Raw genomic sequence first — 20,031 nt, forward strand, 5'->3', positions numbered from 1 at the left:
TATTTTATCTTAAAAATATTTTATACAATAACGCGCCAGGTTACAGTTAAACGGAGCCTAAGAATGTAGTTTGCAATGAAAATATCTCATCAACCTTTTTGTGGTATACCCGATGTATTTCAACATCATGAATTACAACTGTAATTCTTTAGTAATTTTTTTGAGTATTCTACAACATTGTAATTTTGTGACCACCTATTAATTTTTGTTCTAAGAAAAATACTCAAAATTGTATTGAGCATAGATTACAATAAAAGTTGATTCAGATAATGAAATCACAATAATTAGACCGTGAATGCATGAATTTGACATATTCCATGGACTTTGTATTCCGTTTCCTGGAAGAAAAACCTTGCAGAGAAAGGTATGCATTGCATATCTCATGAATCATTTTCGTGAGAAATCTGATTTTCTCAAAAATTCTTCTGCGTTACAAGTAATGATGCAAATATTTAATCATATCCATCGAGACTTCACAAAACTGTCGCGGTATTATATATAGTGACTCGCATTAATATTCGGACACGATATTATTAGAAGAATTATTGCTCCTTTTTATTGTTTATGATAGTATTATTGAATCAATTGTTTTCTCATATAATAAAGCACTTCTTAAAGTAAGTAGAAACATAAATTTTGTTTATTTATTGCACATGTTCTTTTGTATAATAAGCGATAAACAAAATTGTGACAAAATTTAACGTCGCAAAAATATTCGGACACAATATCTTAGATGCCAGAGTAAAATACTATACTACATTGACGACACCGCTAACACACATTGTTTATAAACAAATTTTATAAACAAATAAAAATTCGTTGTGAGAACTCGGTATCACAGAAATTATTGGTGATATCAGACACCTTACTTGTGAAAATGGGACGAAAAGGAAGAAATACGTCTTTTGAAATCCGACAATTGGTTATTTATCACAAGGAAAAGAGAAAATCATACAGAGGTATAGCCAAATTATTAAATATAAGCAAGAGTAGTGTGGCAGATATTACACGTCGATACATTCGTGAGGATCGAATTGATATAATCCCTCAGTAAGGTCGTCCACAATTATTAGACTCTCGCGACCAAAGCAAGATAATAAGAAAAATAAAGAAAGATTTTGGACAAAGTGCTACAAAATTAACAAAGGAGTTGTTTCTAGAATCTGGGAAGAAGGTACACCCGGACACAGTGCGACGGGTATTATAAACTTATGATTACAACGAAAGAGTTCCTCGTAGAAAGCTATACGTTAATGAAGTAAATCGGAAGAAAAGATTGAGCTTTGCAAAAGAATATTTTTACAAAGACAACTGGTGGTGGAATGATGTCATATTTTTGGATGAAAGCAAATTTAATCTTTACGGATCCGATAGTCAAGAAATGGTGTGACGTAAAGTAAATACAGAATTAAATATTCCAAATTTAAGACCGACAGTGAAACACGGTGATAGGAGAGCATTAGTGTCGGGTTGTATCTCGTCTATAAGTGTAGGTGAACTAGTTTTTATCGATGGTATTATGGACAAAATGAAGCATTTGGACATTTAAGAAAAATTTAATTACAAGTGCTATAAATATGGGTGTACGTACAGTTTTAAGTTTTATCAGGACAATGATCCTAAGCCAGAATTGTACAGGAATATTTATTATACAATTGTCCACAAGTACTGCATCCTCCTCCTCAATCGCCTGATTTAAATCCAATTGAAAATTTATGGGATCAATTGGATCGCAAAATTTGTACAACACCTACAAGGACAACAACAGAGATAAAACAACGTTTGTTAGACGAATAGAAACGGATTTCGCCGGATTATTTAAATAAAATCATCTGTTACATGCCCAAGCGATTACATGAAGTAATAAAACAAAAGGGTCAACCGACAAAATATTAATATTATGATAACATGATTAAAAAGATTTTCATTTTATATCAAATTAATGTAATTCATTCACTGTCCGAATATTTTTGCGACGTTAAATTTTGTCACAATCTTGTTTATCGCTTATTTGTGGTCTAACATGATTCAAATTTTATTTATTTTTATGAAATTCGTCATGCCAACAAAGGGATAAAATGCAAATGCATTATGTACACCCTCCTCCAAAAGTTTTATGCCATCTTAGTGTGGAAACTACATATTAAATTTATAAGTATTTGTCAATTAGGCAATTAGTTTATCCATGTATGGCATTTTGTTCATTTGATATAATGTGTTTTCTAAATATGTCGAAAAGAAAATTTAATTTGCTTTTATAAAATTGACGTTATTTTTAGTAGAATGTAATATGTATGTATTTGTTACAGTTTAATACGATTAACTTCGAAATAAATCGAAGAAATTATAACAATTTCCAATTCTCAAATTTATTTATTTTTTTGTAAGCGTCCTAATATTTTTGGAGAGGAGTGTATGTTATTGTTATCGCAGTTATTATGGTAATGGTTTGTTCGAAGTAATGTAATCTTCGAGTTTTAATCCCTGCAATGATAATTTATGAAAATCGCTGGAGAATTATGAAGACAGTACGAAAGTATCCTTAAACTCTCTCTCTCTCTCTATGCGGACTTTAAAAGGACAAACGAAACTGCGTATGCTTCCACGTGAAATTCTGAGTCATTTTAGTTGTTCTCCGATGATTTGCGTCACGGTCCCTAATAGGGTGTACGCCCTATTTTTACTGGAAAAACGGCTGCGAAATTTATATTTCTATACCACGCAATTACAACGCAGCGAAGATTAAAGTCCCATTGCTGGTGCATTCTAGGTAATGAACCATGATTCCACGTCTTGGAAGATTTAACTGGAACTGCACACAGAGTGCAGTTAGTAATCTTGTTCAGTCACGAATCAACAGGATGAAGCAGACTTTTCTGAAATATCTGAATCACATTATCCCGAATTCAATATTCTTCTTCTGTTCTTTTCTTCCACATTTAATTCTGTGTGTCGAGATTTGTGAAAATTTTATTGAATATCACTCATTTTCCAATTTGTGTTCATTAAAATAAAATTTGGGAAATGAGTGGTATTCAATAAAATGTTCATAAATTAATTAATTAGTTAATTAAGTTTCATCGAAATAAAATATAATTTAGCTAGACACTCAATATTTAACTATCGTATTTAATCCATTTATGACAAAATAGCGTAGATTGGATCTGATATAGTAGGGAGATTCGCATTGTTTATAATCAACTGAAATGATTAAAAAAGAAAGTATTAATTTGGTTCGAGCTGCTTGCAATTAAGTCACACAGTGATTTTATTTTGCATAAATATCAACAATCTATTATTGAAAATGTCCTTCACGGTATGAAAAATGTAAGACATGCAATTATATATCCAACGAGGTATAATTGAAGGAATACCTTTACCGTTAAGAGCTATACCGAAGCGAATAAAGAATCCCATAAAACAATTAAAAAGCTATCCGCATTGATTACTTCGTCGCTCGATGAATTATTTAGTTCCTTGAATGCCACCTTTAATATGTAATCTTCATCAAAGTTCGTAAATGCATAGTATGCTTTGAGTTAACATGCTGCATAACTGAATGCGACTCTCTGTACATATGCCAGCACGGCGCACACATTCTTGCTCAATGTATGTACATTGCTGGTGCTCGTTTGATGAAACACAACGATCTACGTTGTCGTGAAGATGGAATTCTGCTAAGCCCACGAATTTCTTTCATATAAAGATGCCAAGTTGATGAAAAGCTAATGAGAAAATATTACGTAAAAAGAGCAGTAACGGAGAAGCCAGTTATTTAACGCCGAAAAAGAATATTTCCTCTTGCATACTTTGAAGCACTCTTTTTCGGTATCTTTAAACAGTGCGTTTTAATGACGATTAAAAATGTACGATTAAAGAGTTCACGCGTAGTTCGGTATTATAAATGCATAATTAAAAAAATTTATCTTGATATTAGTAAAAGTTTTAGAGCTATAGAAGAACCATTCTTTAAAAAAAAAATTATAACTAGGCAGCGAATCTTTATGCAAAATACAAATTCTCTGCACAATTTGCAGGATACAGAACTACATAGACATTGATATCGTTCTTTAATAATTTTGATGAGTGGAACATAATGCATGAACATAATGTATTTTTCAATTCCTTAAATAATATCAAATTATTTCACTATATTAAATTTTATTTTTATTGTATTAAATAGTATAATATAAGTAGTATTTAGATACTGTTTTGTACTTGACCTAATCATATTTGTCATGAATGTATAAAATCCGCAGTCTCATAACTTTCCCATAGTCACCAGTTTGCTGCAAATATATTTCCTCTTGTTATCTGTAATTGTAACAATGGCTATTCTGCATTGTTATTAATTCAACTCTTGCATGTTGCAATGTAACTTAAAAGTAGTAACAATGTAAAAAGTAGTACAATGTTGACAGCTTTTCAAACGGAATAATTTTTCTAAAATTGGTCCAGATAAGTTGAATATTTTTGAGATGTTAATTTGTTTAGATTGCAATTGGTTCGAATGGTAAAAAAAATAATAAGACATTGAAAGATTTAAAAAAAAAACTGCAGAATTCTGACAATTATTAGTTCAAAGTGTTAAAAGTCGGGACAAAACGACAATTCTCGCGATTGTTAATTGTTTACAGCTTATATCAAGGTCAACCGATTTCGATGATATGTTCAATAAATTATCAGGATCTATAAAACGCATCTTTTAAATTTTCATTACGGACACAGATGAAAAAGTTGAAAAAACATCATTTCTTAATTCTCTTATCATCCCAACCAATTACGACCTAAAAAAAATTTTTTTAACTTTTTCTCTAGAAAACTAGTCGGACTAATATCTCAAAAAAATTCAAGTCATTTGGATCAATTTCAATAAAAGTTATTACGTTTGAAAAACTGTTAACATACTTTCCGCAGCGAATCAAGCATCAAACTCCTCTTCTCGGCAAAGGTTTAGTATATTTTTAGATAAGTTAACGCAATTAAACGTGATTAAATATGATTCACAGCAAATTTCGACTTGCACGTGTTAAGATAATTAAGGCGTTGTATTTGTTCACAACATACGAATGCGTAACCTTTGGACGGACAATCAAACTTCTTGAAATTGAGGCCTGATCACGTCGTGCAACATCGTTTAAGAAACCAGTTTCATTGAAAAGAGTAATTTTTAACACGTTTCACGCACATTTATCAAACGTCTTTATGTTGAAATTATAAGAAATCTATGGAAGCGATCCTTTGAATGTGATGTTTATTTTCTCTTTTATCACAGTTGCAGTTACCAAGAATTGTCCGCGATCAAATTGAACTTAGTTGTATTGTTTTTTGTCTGAAATCAAACTGCGTTGAAGTTTTAGCGCGACAGTTCGTATATGTTTCTGGACAATACATAAATTGTGCAAATGATAACTATAGTCTATTGTGCAAACGTAAAAAAATCATTTTATCAATTCACAGACTTTATTAACCCGAGAAAGATAACCTACGTCGCAGAGGCGCCTGCGAAGACTGTTGATTTTTGTTAATTTTTCATAGAGGTCTAGTGATTTAAGTTTAAAATTACTTAAAATATAAAAAAATATAATATAAATGCATTTTATTTTTACAATAATGCCAAACCTTTAAAATGACTAGATTAACTTAAATAAATATCCATTGTTAGTATAAAATTGACGCCTTAGAAAAGCATGCACCTCTGAAGCGTATGGTTATCTTTTACGTACGTTGTCATATGGTTATCTTTCTAGGGTTAAGTAAAAAGGAACGTATTTTATCCGAATTACAACTGTATTGATTTTTTAGTGTAACAATTCGTGCAGCCTTGTGGACGATACTTAAATTGTGCAGATGATAACTACAGTCTATGATACAACAAAAATTGAATCGAAAAAGAAAAGATTTTATTACGACTTTTTCATTACAATATTTTATCTTTTATTACAATTTTCGTCAATAGCTTAGATTCCATTGTATTTTCGTGCAAACCTGTGTCTGTATGAGACGCTTGCCAACATAATGTTTAAAAATCACACATACGTGTTCTGTAGCTCTCACAAAAGAAGCGTTTCATGCTGAGGCACCGAAAGGGTTAACTGAATGGCCTCGATCCCGATCGCGAAGACTCCAAGCCATTGAAAATAATGGTTCTCGCTCAATCAACATTTAATGGGTTGCGTTATTTCCGAGCTGAACACGAGCAAACGTGATAAAGCGTTGTCGACGAGGTGCGGAAACATTTAGACACGGCGTATCGTCCCGGAGGAAGAAGCACCGAGCGAGTCGCGTCAATATGAAATTTTTTCGCCGACAAAGAGCCCAGTGTTAAATGCAGCCGCTCTTGTCTATGTACTTACGTGCTGGCCAATAATGCGTTCATTCTGGAGCAACAAATGTCGTAACTGGGTTATCGCCGCTAGAAACATGAAGTTGATCTAGGGAGGATGTGATTGCCTAACCCTTTCCAATTATGACCAACTATAACGAAGGTTCACGATCAAAACGATCGTGTTCGAGTCTGCCTCGATAATACTGTAGTCTGTTGCAAAAACATCGGTAGAAAACCAAATTATGTACCAGGTAAATTGACGTTTTGTATTTAGCATCGATTAACTCTTTAGTACTTTTCGGAATTAGTATCCTTCATGGAATTTCGTAAACCTCGATGAAATTTAACTTTCGATAAACTCAATTTGTTTTTTGTTCAATTATTTTCGGTGCGTATTTTCTTCTTTTTTCTTTTGAGTTCTTGTAAGTTTATTAGCTACAGGTTCTGCGTTTTTACATTTTATTGTTAAATTTTGTCATATAGGTAGTTGGGTTTCTTTGAGATAATTGTAAAACATGGTCTCGGTCTCAGAGCTGGATAAAACAGTATTTTAAGTGACAAATAGTAAATAAATGTTTTATTTTAAATCATGCATTTGTTTTTAAAAACAAAATATTTTATTTGCTCGAAAGAATGTACTTTTATAAATAAAATATTTTATTCGTTGTAGCAAATTTTTAAGATAATATTTCAAATAGTATTTTATTTGAAAAACGCTGAAAATATTTGTTCCATATTTCGAAATGTTTTATTTATTTAATTTCTTATTAACCAATCAAATAATTTTATTTTACTAAAGCATAGTGCAACATTTATTTTGGTAATTTAAAACGAACGAAGTACTTTTCCTCTGCATACTTATAAAAGACTGCGTACTTATAAAGACAATAATTATTTTGTGTTTCAGATCATTAAGATAAAATATTTATTTTCATGATTTAACTTTAGACACACACACACACACGCGCGCGCACACGCACACACACGCGCACACACACGCACAGATTATCAAAATAAACTATTTTATTTTACGTTTATTTAAAATATTTATTTCATACTTTAGCTGTGTGAATTGTCAAAATAAAATATTTTATCTACTAAAATTTGGTGTCGTACTTGAAGTATTATTTTATCTCAATTGTAAAGAATCTATTATTTAAAATAGTATTTCAAATATTTTTTTCTCTACAAATATTACCCAGAATGATCTTTAGAGGTTAGAAATGTCTTTGGCTAGAGTCCGTGTTTTCGGCTCTGTAGTTTAAATTTTTCAAATTTATAGAGTATAATGAATTCTCCCTAATTGTCCTTTAGCTTATAAATAAAAATGGACAATTTAGGAAGAGGAGATACCATTATTCGTATTCGATTATTCGAGTCTCGAGGCTCGTTTTTATAGTTGTTGATAATAATCAAATAATCGTATCTCCTCTTCCCAAATTGTCCATTTTTATATGTTATAAGCGTTGCAAATTGATGGTTCCGTTTTTTTTTCTTTTTAGTAAATATTCGTGAGTTATCTTCGAATGTCCTGATTATTGGTGGTATTATTAGAGAGAGTGGTAGATGTTGATGTTGTTTAATTATTGCAGTCTTTGCATAGATAACTAATTGGCAAGATCTTCGTTCTACGAGAAAATCTACAGAAAAAGGAATCGAAGGAATCGATTATTTTGGATTTCGTCATATTCTAAAGATAACGAATTTTATTCAATTATATGGTTTGAGCATAATATCAATAATGTTATAAATGCATAAGAGATCTGCAATGAAATAATTTCACTGGAAATTTCTTTAGAATGCAGTTTCTAGTTAAATGGAAATCTTTCTTTCAGAGCTTTTGTCTGTTACAGTGCATACGTCCTCGGGTTCCATAAAACTATTCTTTCTGAATGCCAAGCACGTTTTCCTGTTGACAGACATTCTCCTCAATGGGAAATACAAACAACCCCCATTCTGTTCTTCCGCCGGTACATAGGGGTGAGATAACTTATTACGCAAACGTTGCCGATCCTTCTATCTGGAAGGGTGCAAACCACAGATGCGGAAGGAACGTGAGAGATTTCCACGTTAACGTAAGGAGGGAACAGGTGGACGTTTTTCAAGTTGCATTATTCTTTATCGGTGCAGTTGAGATATTGCACGAATAAAGCTGTCCGGTAAATACGAAACATTTACGAAATTCTTTCTCGTAGAAAAGTGAATTTTATAAAGCTGTAATACAGCTGGAATAATTAGTAAAATTGTCAAAAATATTTTGCGACACCTGTTTGATTCCGTTTAATATTTTAGAAATATTTACGTTTCAAGAAAATATATTATGAAATATATGATTAAATATATTATTACATATTTTATTAAACATATTTTGAAATATATGATTGAATATATTATTAAATATTTTATTATACTTATTATGCAATATATGATCAAATGTATTATTAATTATTTCATTAAATATTTTATTAAACATATAATGAAATATATGATGAAATATATTACTAAATACTCTTTACTTTATTAATAATAATACTAAATTGTCAAAAACATTTTACAACACCTGTTTGATTCCGTTTAATATTTTAGAAATATTTACGTTTCAAGAAAATATATTATGAAATATATGATTAAATATATTATTACATATTTTATTAAACATATTTTGAAATATATGATTAAGTATATTATTAAATATTTTATTAAACATATAATGAAATATATGATGAAATATATTATTAAATACTTTATTAAACTATTATGAAAAATATGATCAAATATATTACTAAATATATTATCAAATGTATTATTAAATATATTATTAAAAATATTAGATACATTATTCTTGCCAATTTAGAAACGATTATGTTCAGGGAAAATATATTATCATTGTGTGTGATAATTTAGAAATGTTTACGTCCAAAGAACATATATTATTATTAATAATTATTGCTACAATGATTATCTTTCCTTATGATTATGGTCGCGCGATAAGAAGTCGTGTTTGCTGAATTACGAAGGTTATATTTAATTGAATAGGAGGATGGGGGAGTTCTTGTAAAAAGGTACGAGACGGTCAGAAAAAGCTGGCTTTAATACTATCGCAAATATTCCTAAGAGGAAGAGAAGTTTTCGTTTTATTTCCCACGGTTCCTTTTCCTTTGAGACGGTTCTTGTACTAAGGACCTCTGAAATTCCCCGAAGCGTTGTCTCCTTAAGAGTACACTTTTCTCTTTGCGAGGAATTCGGCACAGAAAACCCGTTTTTTTCTTAATCCTCCTTTTCGCATGAGTTTCTTCTTTTCCTGTCCTACGTCAAAACACGTCTCCTTTGAAAGAACTCTTTGGAATTCGTTCGATCCATCTTTTTTCCCAGGCGAGAGTCTCCAGGAAACAAGATGCTCGTTCATGACGCGCAGTTTTTAACGCAGAATATCTCCCCCTCCCCCCTTGTTTGTTAAGGATGTACAGTTTAAATAGGTTTCAAGCGAGTTAGTTAGTTATGTTGCAAACTCGAGATTCTTCTGGCATATTGCTTTTTTCAATCGTGTCAAAAACTGTAAAAGCTAAAATCGATGTGCTAAAAACTGTGAAAAATAATATCTGTAAATCGCGAAAGATCGAATCGGTAAACTGTGGAAGATATAATCTGAGAATTGTTAAACGGATTACTTCTCAATTTATTTTCCTCGAATCATTAATGCAGATTATTTTGAAAACTTTGTTCAAATGTTCCATTGTTTTAATTTCTACGACGCTGACATTTATACATCGTTGCTCCTCGCGCGGTTTCAAAAGGCATTTTTCTATTAACAGAAATTCTTGTAAAGCAATTTCGACGGTTGTAACTGATTTATTGTTCATAATGTCAGCGGAAAATGTTGAATCAGAAGTTTCTGTATGGGAAAGGATCGTCAAGGTCATTCCAATGATGGAGAAAGGATGAGCAGCGCCATTGACGAGCCACAATTACGGTAAATCCACGTGTTATCCTAGAAACTGATGGAGGACTAGTGGCTGTGAATTACAGTTTCTTTGCACCACGTCGAAACTGTGCATAAATCGCTAAGATTGCTTATTATTCTTTTAATTGAACCCTGTGACTCATTACTCGATGAATACAGACGCTCGCAGTTATTTCTATTCGCACGAAAGCTGCTAAAGGAGTTACGTAAATAAATGAACTTTCGATCATTATTTTTCTTCAATTTGCCGAATCCTAAATAAAAAGTTCAGAAAATTGTACAGCGTGAGATACTTAAAACAGGCCTCTTAATTATCTCCTCTGGCTGTTATAATATAAATAACACTTCTTGCAATCGAAATGTCTTGAATCAAATACAAGAAAAATGTATTCATTTATGATGTTTTCTTTATCAAGGTCACATATATGTATATATTTTTTACATATGTGTATGACTTTTTCTGCTCTATGCTATTGCTAACATTACCCTGCATTTATTTGCGTATATCAAAAAGTGTAATTTTCGAATGACCTTGGATTTTTAAACTTTTAAATTAGATTGACTTTTTCAATGTAAACACAAATCGAAAATAAAGAATAAATTTTTTTCAGTTAAGGCGTCGTTGTGTCGCGAAAATCCACTTTCAATATTCAGCATTTCCAACGATTTTTTCATTAATAAAGTAACTTTGTAACTAAATTACATGTCTGATTTTCATTTAAATCCATAGACAGACATGAATAACACAGCACATATCACGCTACTACTTATATTAGTAGAGTATCTCAGTAATCATGTATCTTAGACTTCATTTGGTGTAATACTTTTTTATGTAGAATTCAACGGTTTATCCGAATTCGGGAAGAAATATTAATTATTCTACTTAAAAAATTAAAGGTGACCTTCATATCTTGATAAAAAAGGAAAATAACAAAAAATTGATTACAATGCTATATGTCCTCCTAGAAGCCATGCAACTCTTCTATCTGAAATATTATTTCGTACAACCAATATTTTATGAGTTATTTGAGATCGCCGTGTTACGAGACTCACCATGTATATGTGTACTGAGTTTATATTACTATTTTGTATGAATATGTTATATAGTACTAATGATAGTGAAGGAACATTATAAATTAGTGTAACTTCTATATTAATATAATTGGAGTAGATCATGAAGGAACTGTTAATCTATTAAAATATCGAATATACTGATCCAGAGTATTTCACTTGTCACCTAATTAGTAAATTTTCGGCAATTAAATGAAATAAATCGCTATTGTATTACGAAGAACAGAAAGAGACTAATAGGTCTAGAATAAATATCTTCGAAAATCCGGTTTGAAAAGTTGATGAATAAAGCAGATAATAGTAACGAGCATCATCGGTTGCATAATCGTGAAAATGATTCACAATCTGCATCTTATTTTGCATCTTAGGAGCGCAGTGATCGATGATTCATTTCATATTTACGAAAGCTACAGCTCGAAAGTCGCTAATGCGTGTCGACAAAATTTCTCCAAATGATGACAGTTTTAATGAGACGTTAACTGCGGCTTGCCAGGGAAATCCCTAACTGGAGGACACGCTGGAGGAAGGAAAAACGCTCGACATCGCCTTTCTGTGCCGGATATTGCGCAAAACGCACACCGAAATGGACGGACGCCTATTACGAGGCGGCATAAGGCGTTCGCTTTCATTAAGGAAAGTATTTCTGCTTCGAGGAAGGCCCATAAAGGGCTATCGTCGCGTCTCGTTGTCGCTCTCGTTCGTCCGTTAATCGTCTCAACACTTTCGAAATATCGTGTCCAACACCGACGCGATTGGAAAATTTCTAAAACGTGATTCAAGCTTCTCAGAATCCGTGGATAGCAACAGCGATCCGATTCAGCCGCAATGAAAAAGTAATTATGAGAAGTGGAGCGACGACGGTTGGAACCGTAAACGATCGCGTGTGACGAAACCTAATGAGAAGAATGATTTGATCGATGGTCCTTCGGAGATGTTTCGCGAAACGTCGTTCGAAAGAATGATCTTAAAACGAGGTGACGGAGAAGCTAGAATGCAGTTGAACATATTTCATCAGTGCTGTGGCTACGAAACGCTTTGGATCAGTCAATGTGGACGAATTCTTACATTTCCTTGCAACACAATTATTCTCACTTTTTATTTTATTTGGTTGTAGCTAATGTTGGCGCAATTGTGTTCATAAGGTTCGTTGGAATGCAAGCGATACTTCCAATGCCAGTCGATATCTTTAATGACAGTTATCGCAATAGATACGCGTTTTCATTGTAACGATATGACAGGACTCATGAGATTCTAAAAACAATTGCTGGATTATTCCATTAGCCAACTTTTCATTGAACTGAGAATTTGTTTACGATACTTATTTTTCCAACATGTATTGAACAAATTCGACATTCTATATACATACGTGTATTGTGTGTTTATATTACTATTTTATATTAATATTTTATATAATACTGATGATAGTGGAGTAACATTATAAATTAGTGCAACTGCTGTATTAATATAATTGAAGGAACTGATAATCTAGTAAAATATCGAATCGGGTTATACTGACCCAGAGTAATTCAATTGTCACCTAATTGGTAAATTTTCAACAATTACATTAATTAATTGCCTTCATACAAATCTCACTGTTTTGTACTCAACAAGCATAAAGCTTGATTCGCAATTTATCAGTTTTATATCCATTAATTTAAAATTTAATGCGCAGTACGACTAAAATTTTCCATGCTTACATGAAACGGTAGTTAAATTTTAATCATATATTATTAGATTACACACATGATTTACCATCTTTTTATTAATTAAGATAAAGAGAGTTCGTTGCATAAATCGAAAAGGACACTAAGATAAAGTTTAACGTGTAATATAACCGAAATTCGTTTTGTTTATATGATACATTTGCTGAATTTTCATCATGTTATCATCTGACATACGATTTAATAAATTTTTTCACGTAGAACACGCGGTAACTGGCGTACAAATTAAACAAGATTAAGGAACTTTGTGGCATGGGTCGAGTAGGTACAGGAAACTCGCAAACATATTAGTTCTTGGATAGGAATGTGGTGAAAAAGGTTCAGATAAACATCGTGGAAATTGGCTTAGAACGACCGGATGCATCTACCTGCAGCACTGATATGCAACAGACCTGTGAAAAACTGCGCCCTTCTCCTGTTTAAACACAACATTACCTTTCTAACATACGAGGAATTCTGAACGCAGCCGAATGTCACAGTTTGTGGTATTCGTTTCATCGAATTTGATTAACGCGTCGCTTCATCTTTATTGGACCTTTTATAAAGAAGAAAAATATTTTGCAAGTGAGTCAGATAATATATAAAATTTTCGAAAAGAAAGAGGTGGAGACATTTAAAATGGAAAACCAAAGGCTGGCAACGCACTCGGAAAGCTTGTCCGCTATCGAGTTGAAGAGACTCAGCGAGAAAGCAAAAATTGCTAGCATTTATCACGCAGGCGAACGAAAATTCCGGAGGAATGCGAACCTTTCTCACGTTGTCCACGCTGGCTTCCACATTTTCCAATTTGTAAGACATCGCAAGATGGTCAAATTAGAAAGTTGCTGAACCGTTACAAATATGTATATTATCTTATTTTCTCAGCGAAACTTGGGTACATTACTCATCGGTCACGTTAACTGAAATTTGACATGATAGACACCGATTAGGTTATGCAATTTAAAGATTAAATATTCTAACAATCCATAACAATGCAGCTTTTTCAGTTGAAACATCGTGATGCGCTAGATTGAATTTTAACTTTTTAGCGGTAACTAATTGTTCTTTTCGTTTGAATCCAAACGAAACTGTAATCTTAATTCTATCCTTACGAACGAATATTTCAAAATTAACAATCTATTAACACTAGATTTACGGAACCCGTCAAAATGGCGGGTCACTAATTTTTTAATTTACGATTGTTCATATCGTAAAGATATATTTATGAGTTATTTATTCAATTTACATGTTAATGACGGCAAATGTTACAATAACACTTGTTAAAAATCAGAATAAAAGTCTTATTGTTACTTTTATAAACTAATATAAAACAGCTGTTTGTTGTGTGCTTCGTAAATCTAGCGTTAATTGCAGGATATTTGAGAAAATTTGCAAGAAATTCTTACAAAATCTAAGTAATTTCATTTCTGAAACTGAAACGAGAAAGTTAAAATTTACCATAAAAAACATTAGTTCAGTTCTTTGTTTATATTTTAAAAATCCCAAGTAACACTCAGATTCTTCAATATATCATATTAAAAATGAATTTCAAAGCCTGGTTAAAAATTCGTGCAATCCATTCGTGACAGACGCGTCACTCAATGTGCTAACACTAAACCTATTGTGCCGGTCAAAGTGCCGGTTTTACGTATTCCATCTGAAGATTGTTAAAGTTATTAAGACAATCTGTTAATTCAAGCATACATACCAATCAAACTGACGAGAAGTCTAAATTCGGTCTTGTCATTCTCATGGAGCGTCGCGTGTCGGTAGTTTTTAACGCTGTGTAGGTTGTGTCAAAGAACATAAAAAGGAATTTCGAAAAAGTACAAGTTCTTAAACGTATCGACAACAAAGCATTGCCAGTTCCGATAATCCGGTGTCACATATTCAAGGATAATATCTCGTCGTGACACCAGTAACCCATATTTCCAGATCGCGAGCGCGAAATCCGACAGAACCAAAACTTTGATAAAACGACACGAGCGAAGAATGCGATAATATTTACGAAACGTAATCGCATTTTTCACAACAACACAAACGTTTTCTGTCGACTCAGTCCCTTCCTTCTCGTCTGTGATTAACGCTGGCCCCGATTTAATTTCGCTAGCGACCGTACGCGACCTGCGAATCGGTTACAGGATTAGCAAAATACGGAATGATTCAGTCGCGGTATAAGAATCGTAGGGGATTCTCTTGCTTCTCGTTATGTAATCGGACACGAAATCCGTATGCGCGTGCATATCGCGTAGAACGTGCGTATCGGTGGCCGATTTCTTCTGTTTCTTCTGCGTAATTGTACAACTGTAAACACCAAAGAAGGAAGAACGTGTTTCGATATGGGATAACACTTTGTTCCGGTTTATGACCGATTCTGACGACATTATCTGTCGGACTTTCTGCTATAATGTATACAGGGTGACCTATTTAAATCGAAATCAAATATTTTCGAAACCGATGATGATACTAAAAAGTGTTTCAAAAGAAATTTATATGGTTTTAGAGGGCATAATCTGATATTAATAAAATTTTTCTAGGTGAACGTGTCGAGGACGTATGAAGGTCAACTTTATTTTATTAAATGAAATCATATACTTTTTATTATACCAGTTGATTCAAATCGTCATTCTCTTCATGAAGATACTGAAACGTTTATTGCGAGAAATCATTGGTTTAGAAGATATTTGAATTTTAGTATATTTTTTTTTTTTTTTAGAGACATTCAGGCTGAAGGTCGTATTTTTTAACACCAACTTTAAATAGATGAGACACTATGACACTATACATTAATAAAATTCAAATATCTTCGAAACCAATGATTTTTCGCAATTAAATACCTTGGTATTTCATTAGTATTGATTCCTTAGTATCGATTCCATTTGAAAAAATACAGTTGACCTTCGTATATCCTTGACGCGTTCGCCTAGAAAAATCTTATTAATATCAAATTACGTGCCTCCTAAAACTATTAAAATTTCGTTTGAAACATTTTTTAGTATCATCGACGGTTTCGAAGATATTTGAATGAGTCGATTTAAATGGATCACCCTGTATACACTCGTGACAATAAATATATCGATATTTTAACAAAATCATATAAATTGTGTTAGTTCTGTGCTACAATCACAATCACTTACAAGAGTCCTGAACGTGACTGATGCGTGTTATTCCAATACGATAACAAAACTGAATTTATTTAGACTTCTCACAATTTTTATTATACTGCACATTTGGATTAAGAAATTTACTCGATCATTTTCTATAAAAGAGTTGTCGAAATCGTAAGAACAACTGAACTAAAAAAATACGAAACAGATCATTTTGATCGGCTCTGTATTTTAACGTTAAACGAATGTTTAAATAGCTGTGATTGAGGAAATAGAATGTGTGTGCATAATATACAATACATCTAAAAGTATTTGAATATTTCCTTGATTTTCGAAAAATTGTGGATGTTTATACTGAATTTTCTTCGAAAATTGTACAAATTGATAGCCTCCTAAAAATAGTAAAAAATTTTGTTCGTGAATCTTCCATAGATTTATAGATGGAAGTTTCCCCTCTGCAACGATTCCTTAAAACTTGACGTACGAACTTTCTGGGCCGTTTTATGGAACAAAAATGAGGTACAAGTTTGGTAAAGTTCTTATGGTGTACTTTATATTACTGTAAAGTTAGTAGTACATCTTTTATTTAGAGCTCAATGTGAAACGACCATACAAAATCCTGTATGAAGTTTTATGGGGTCATTGTAAAGGGGAAACTTCGATCCACGAATCTACGGTAGATTCCGTCATAAACAAAATTGTTCAACGTTTTTACGAACGTTTTGTTTTCTCTTCTATTTCTGTATAATTTACATGTTTTTTGTTGCTTTTGCAAATTATAGGCATAATAGTTACACAGCTCTGATCGATTATGCGGAAAGTTTATGGCAGTGTAATAAAACCGCAGAAGTGACATTAGTTACGCTTCGTTGATGCATCTCTTTTCGACGCTTCCTGTCTACCATTATCTTCCTGCAGATAATCTAATATTGTTTGCTGCTCTGTTTAGTTGTGACAGTCACCAGAAAAACAAACAGACAGAGCGAAATTCTATCCTGACTAGTCACAAATCTTGCTTACCATTGCCCTCGATACCAATCAGTGACCAACATACTCATTTTTTATTTATCTCTCACAGCCTACTTCTTCCATATATCATGTTTGAAAATCGATTTCAACTTATTTCTTCGTGGATTTAATTATGTTGAAGCCTGTTAACACGGTAACAAATTACATTGCAGTTTACATTTTGTAAAAATAATGAAATTAAAAATACAGACTATTCAGAAATGGGAAGATAACGCTTAATATTTAACATTATGAATTGTATGCATTTGTATTTGTTGTAGAATGCATCTAGCTAATGAAACGTAATAAAATATATGCGTATCAGGGACTGACAGAAACTTTTTTATCGAATGAAACCATTTAAAGAGATAACATCTTTCTATTTAATTAATGTTTCCATAAATGATTAGATAAAAATGTGAATTTATGCGAACGTCTGCAGTTTATATCCAAAGAATACTATGAACGCATAAAAATGCTGACATTTTAAACTTATTTCTGTTTAATTGAATTTCTGATCTAACGATCTTAGATCTTCGATTCATTGTCATGTCTGGTTCAAGTTTGTTAATAATTTCAGGAATTCCGTGTAGACGATTTCCCTCACCATTGAAATCTTTCACCACACCCATCATCATGTGAATAAAAATCGCCGAGAAATTGACGAATCAGTTCCTCACCTGCCTGAAGAAAGAAACCCAATTTTTTATGTCTATCCAAGTTGTATGCTCATGAGTTTAATATTTGCATTCCTCTGGCTTTACACGGATAAGCTGACGCGAAAACCCCGTATCGTGAGTATATAATTCTGATCTTATTTGCAATCTAATTCAAAAATCGGATCTCCATTGTTCGGATTTTGTTACAAGGAGTGTAAATGTGTTTAGCCCCTGATCGGATGCTTCGTTGCAGCCATCTTCATGTTCGTTGCTGCTGTGATGGAAATGAAACACGCTGACATATATCTAGATTTGTCAGAGATCTCGGATGCCGAGTTGATATCACACCCGGTTTTTATTCACAATTTCATCATGGCTTTGCTATCGATTTTTTGTATGAATGTATACCTCATACAAGCTTGGATTTTAGTCGACTACTGGCAGTCGGTACGTTCAAACGTGAACATGGTCAATTAACATTAAATTTCAATCATTATCCATCCCTTAATATTCCGACTTCGTATAAAAACAATCAGAGCCGTCTGAATGACACACCTCAGATTTCCTCAGTTTCAATCACTGGGGTCTCTTAATTTTTATGATATCAATTAGTAATCCCTTTGGATCAAACAGAGACACACTAATACATATTCAATATGTAATATGATGAAGCAAAATATAATAATTATGTATTACTTTTTCGAAAGCAAAGGAAAATGATCAAACTGACGGAAAGAATGGACGAGAGTTAATAAAAATCATTGTCCGAACTCCGAAATAGTTTCTACAATTATCTTTGTCTCGTTCAAACTAATGTGACTCAGAAACTACATTATGAATCAATACGTATATTTATGTTTGCGATATAGTTTTTCCTTGTATATATTTCCTATATATTTTCCCTTTCAGATAAGAGAGTACAATATCAGTGATGCATCTGTTGATGTACCAGCTACAGACTCTAGTACTGGGACTGACGTAAGTGAGATTAGCAAGCATGAAGATAAAATGAAAGAGATGCCTGGCGCGTTGGATCCAATTCCCGAGTTAGATAAATTCCCTTCGTTATCGTCAATATCACGGACAGTTAGCGTTGTAAGTAATTAACCATCAATAACGTTCATTTTTTATTGAATTGCTAATGTCCATTACTACTATTGGATTCACCGAAAGACTATGTTGCATTTCTTTTATTTAAGGAAACATTTTGAAATAATCAATTAAGAGCTTCATATAATATAAATATAAAACATATTTATTTATATCCATTTTAACACATGATATTATCATTGTATATAAAAGAAAGAATTGAAAACTAATGGTAAATAATTGCATAAAAATTAAGTAAAGTTATAGGTAAAATCTGCACCTGTGTCAACGAAATTTTTAAAAATAATTTTTAGGTGTTGCACACAGTTTCAAGACTTTAATAATATTGTACTTGTGAAAACATTGATAAGAATAATTTTTAATTATTTTCTTACAACTTTGTACATTATTATTGATATACATTTTATTATACTTGAAATATACATTTTTATGATATTTACGTATTATAAAATATTATTATATCTCAAGTATATATTTTTATCGATATATACGTTATATATATACGTTATGACAATTCTTTCGCCATCTACCAGAAATATCTATCCCAACTCTGTTGATAACTTCTCATGTATAGATTAATATCTCCAACATCTTCAGGCAAATACATTTATTATACTTAGAATTAATTGATCGATTATTATGCGAATAGAGACGGAAATAATACAAAAAGTAAAATTACTTTTAGAATATAGAAGACGAACCAGTTATTCTCTACTGCTGTTTCGTTGATTTTTACAATTATATGAAGCATCGGAAATTATTGAAGAGGCCATTACATGAATTTAAAGTAGTTCATGTAATGTGATACTAGTGAAATTAATGAATCCATAAGAGCATTTATGCGATCTGAAATTTTTGAAACGATGGGTGACATCTACACGCAAGTATTCAAAATTCTGGCTATGGGGAAGAGCACAAACAGGCTATAGAAAGCACATCATTGGCACAGATGAGGTATCAAAGTATAGTAGGTCGGACCCAATATGGGATTTCGATCACATGTTCTGAATTACCGACATCGCTAAAAACCAGAGATTTTCGCGCGCCCTCTGCCGAAATGAAACAGTCAGCTGGAGAACTACGTAAG

The sequence above is a fragment of the Megalopta genalis genome, chromosome 7 (assembly GCF_051020955.1).
Source record: "Megalopta genalis isolate 19385.01 chromosome 7, iyMegGena1_principal, whole genome shotgun sequence".
Taxonomy (NCBI): Eukaryota; Metazoa; Arthropoda; class Insecta; order Hymenoptera; family Halictidae; genus Megalopta; species Megalopta genalis.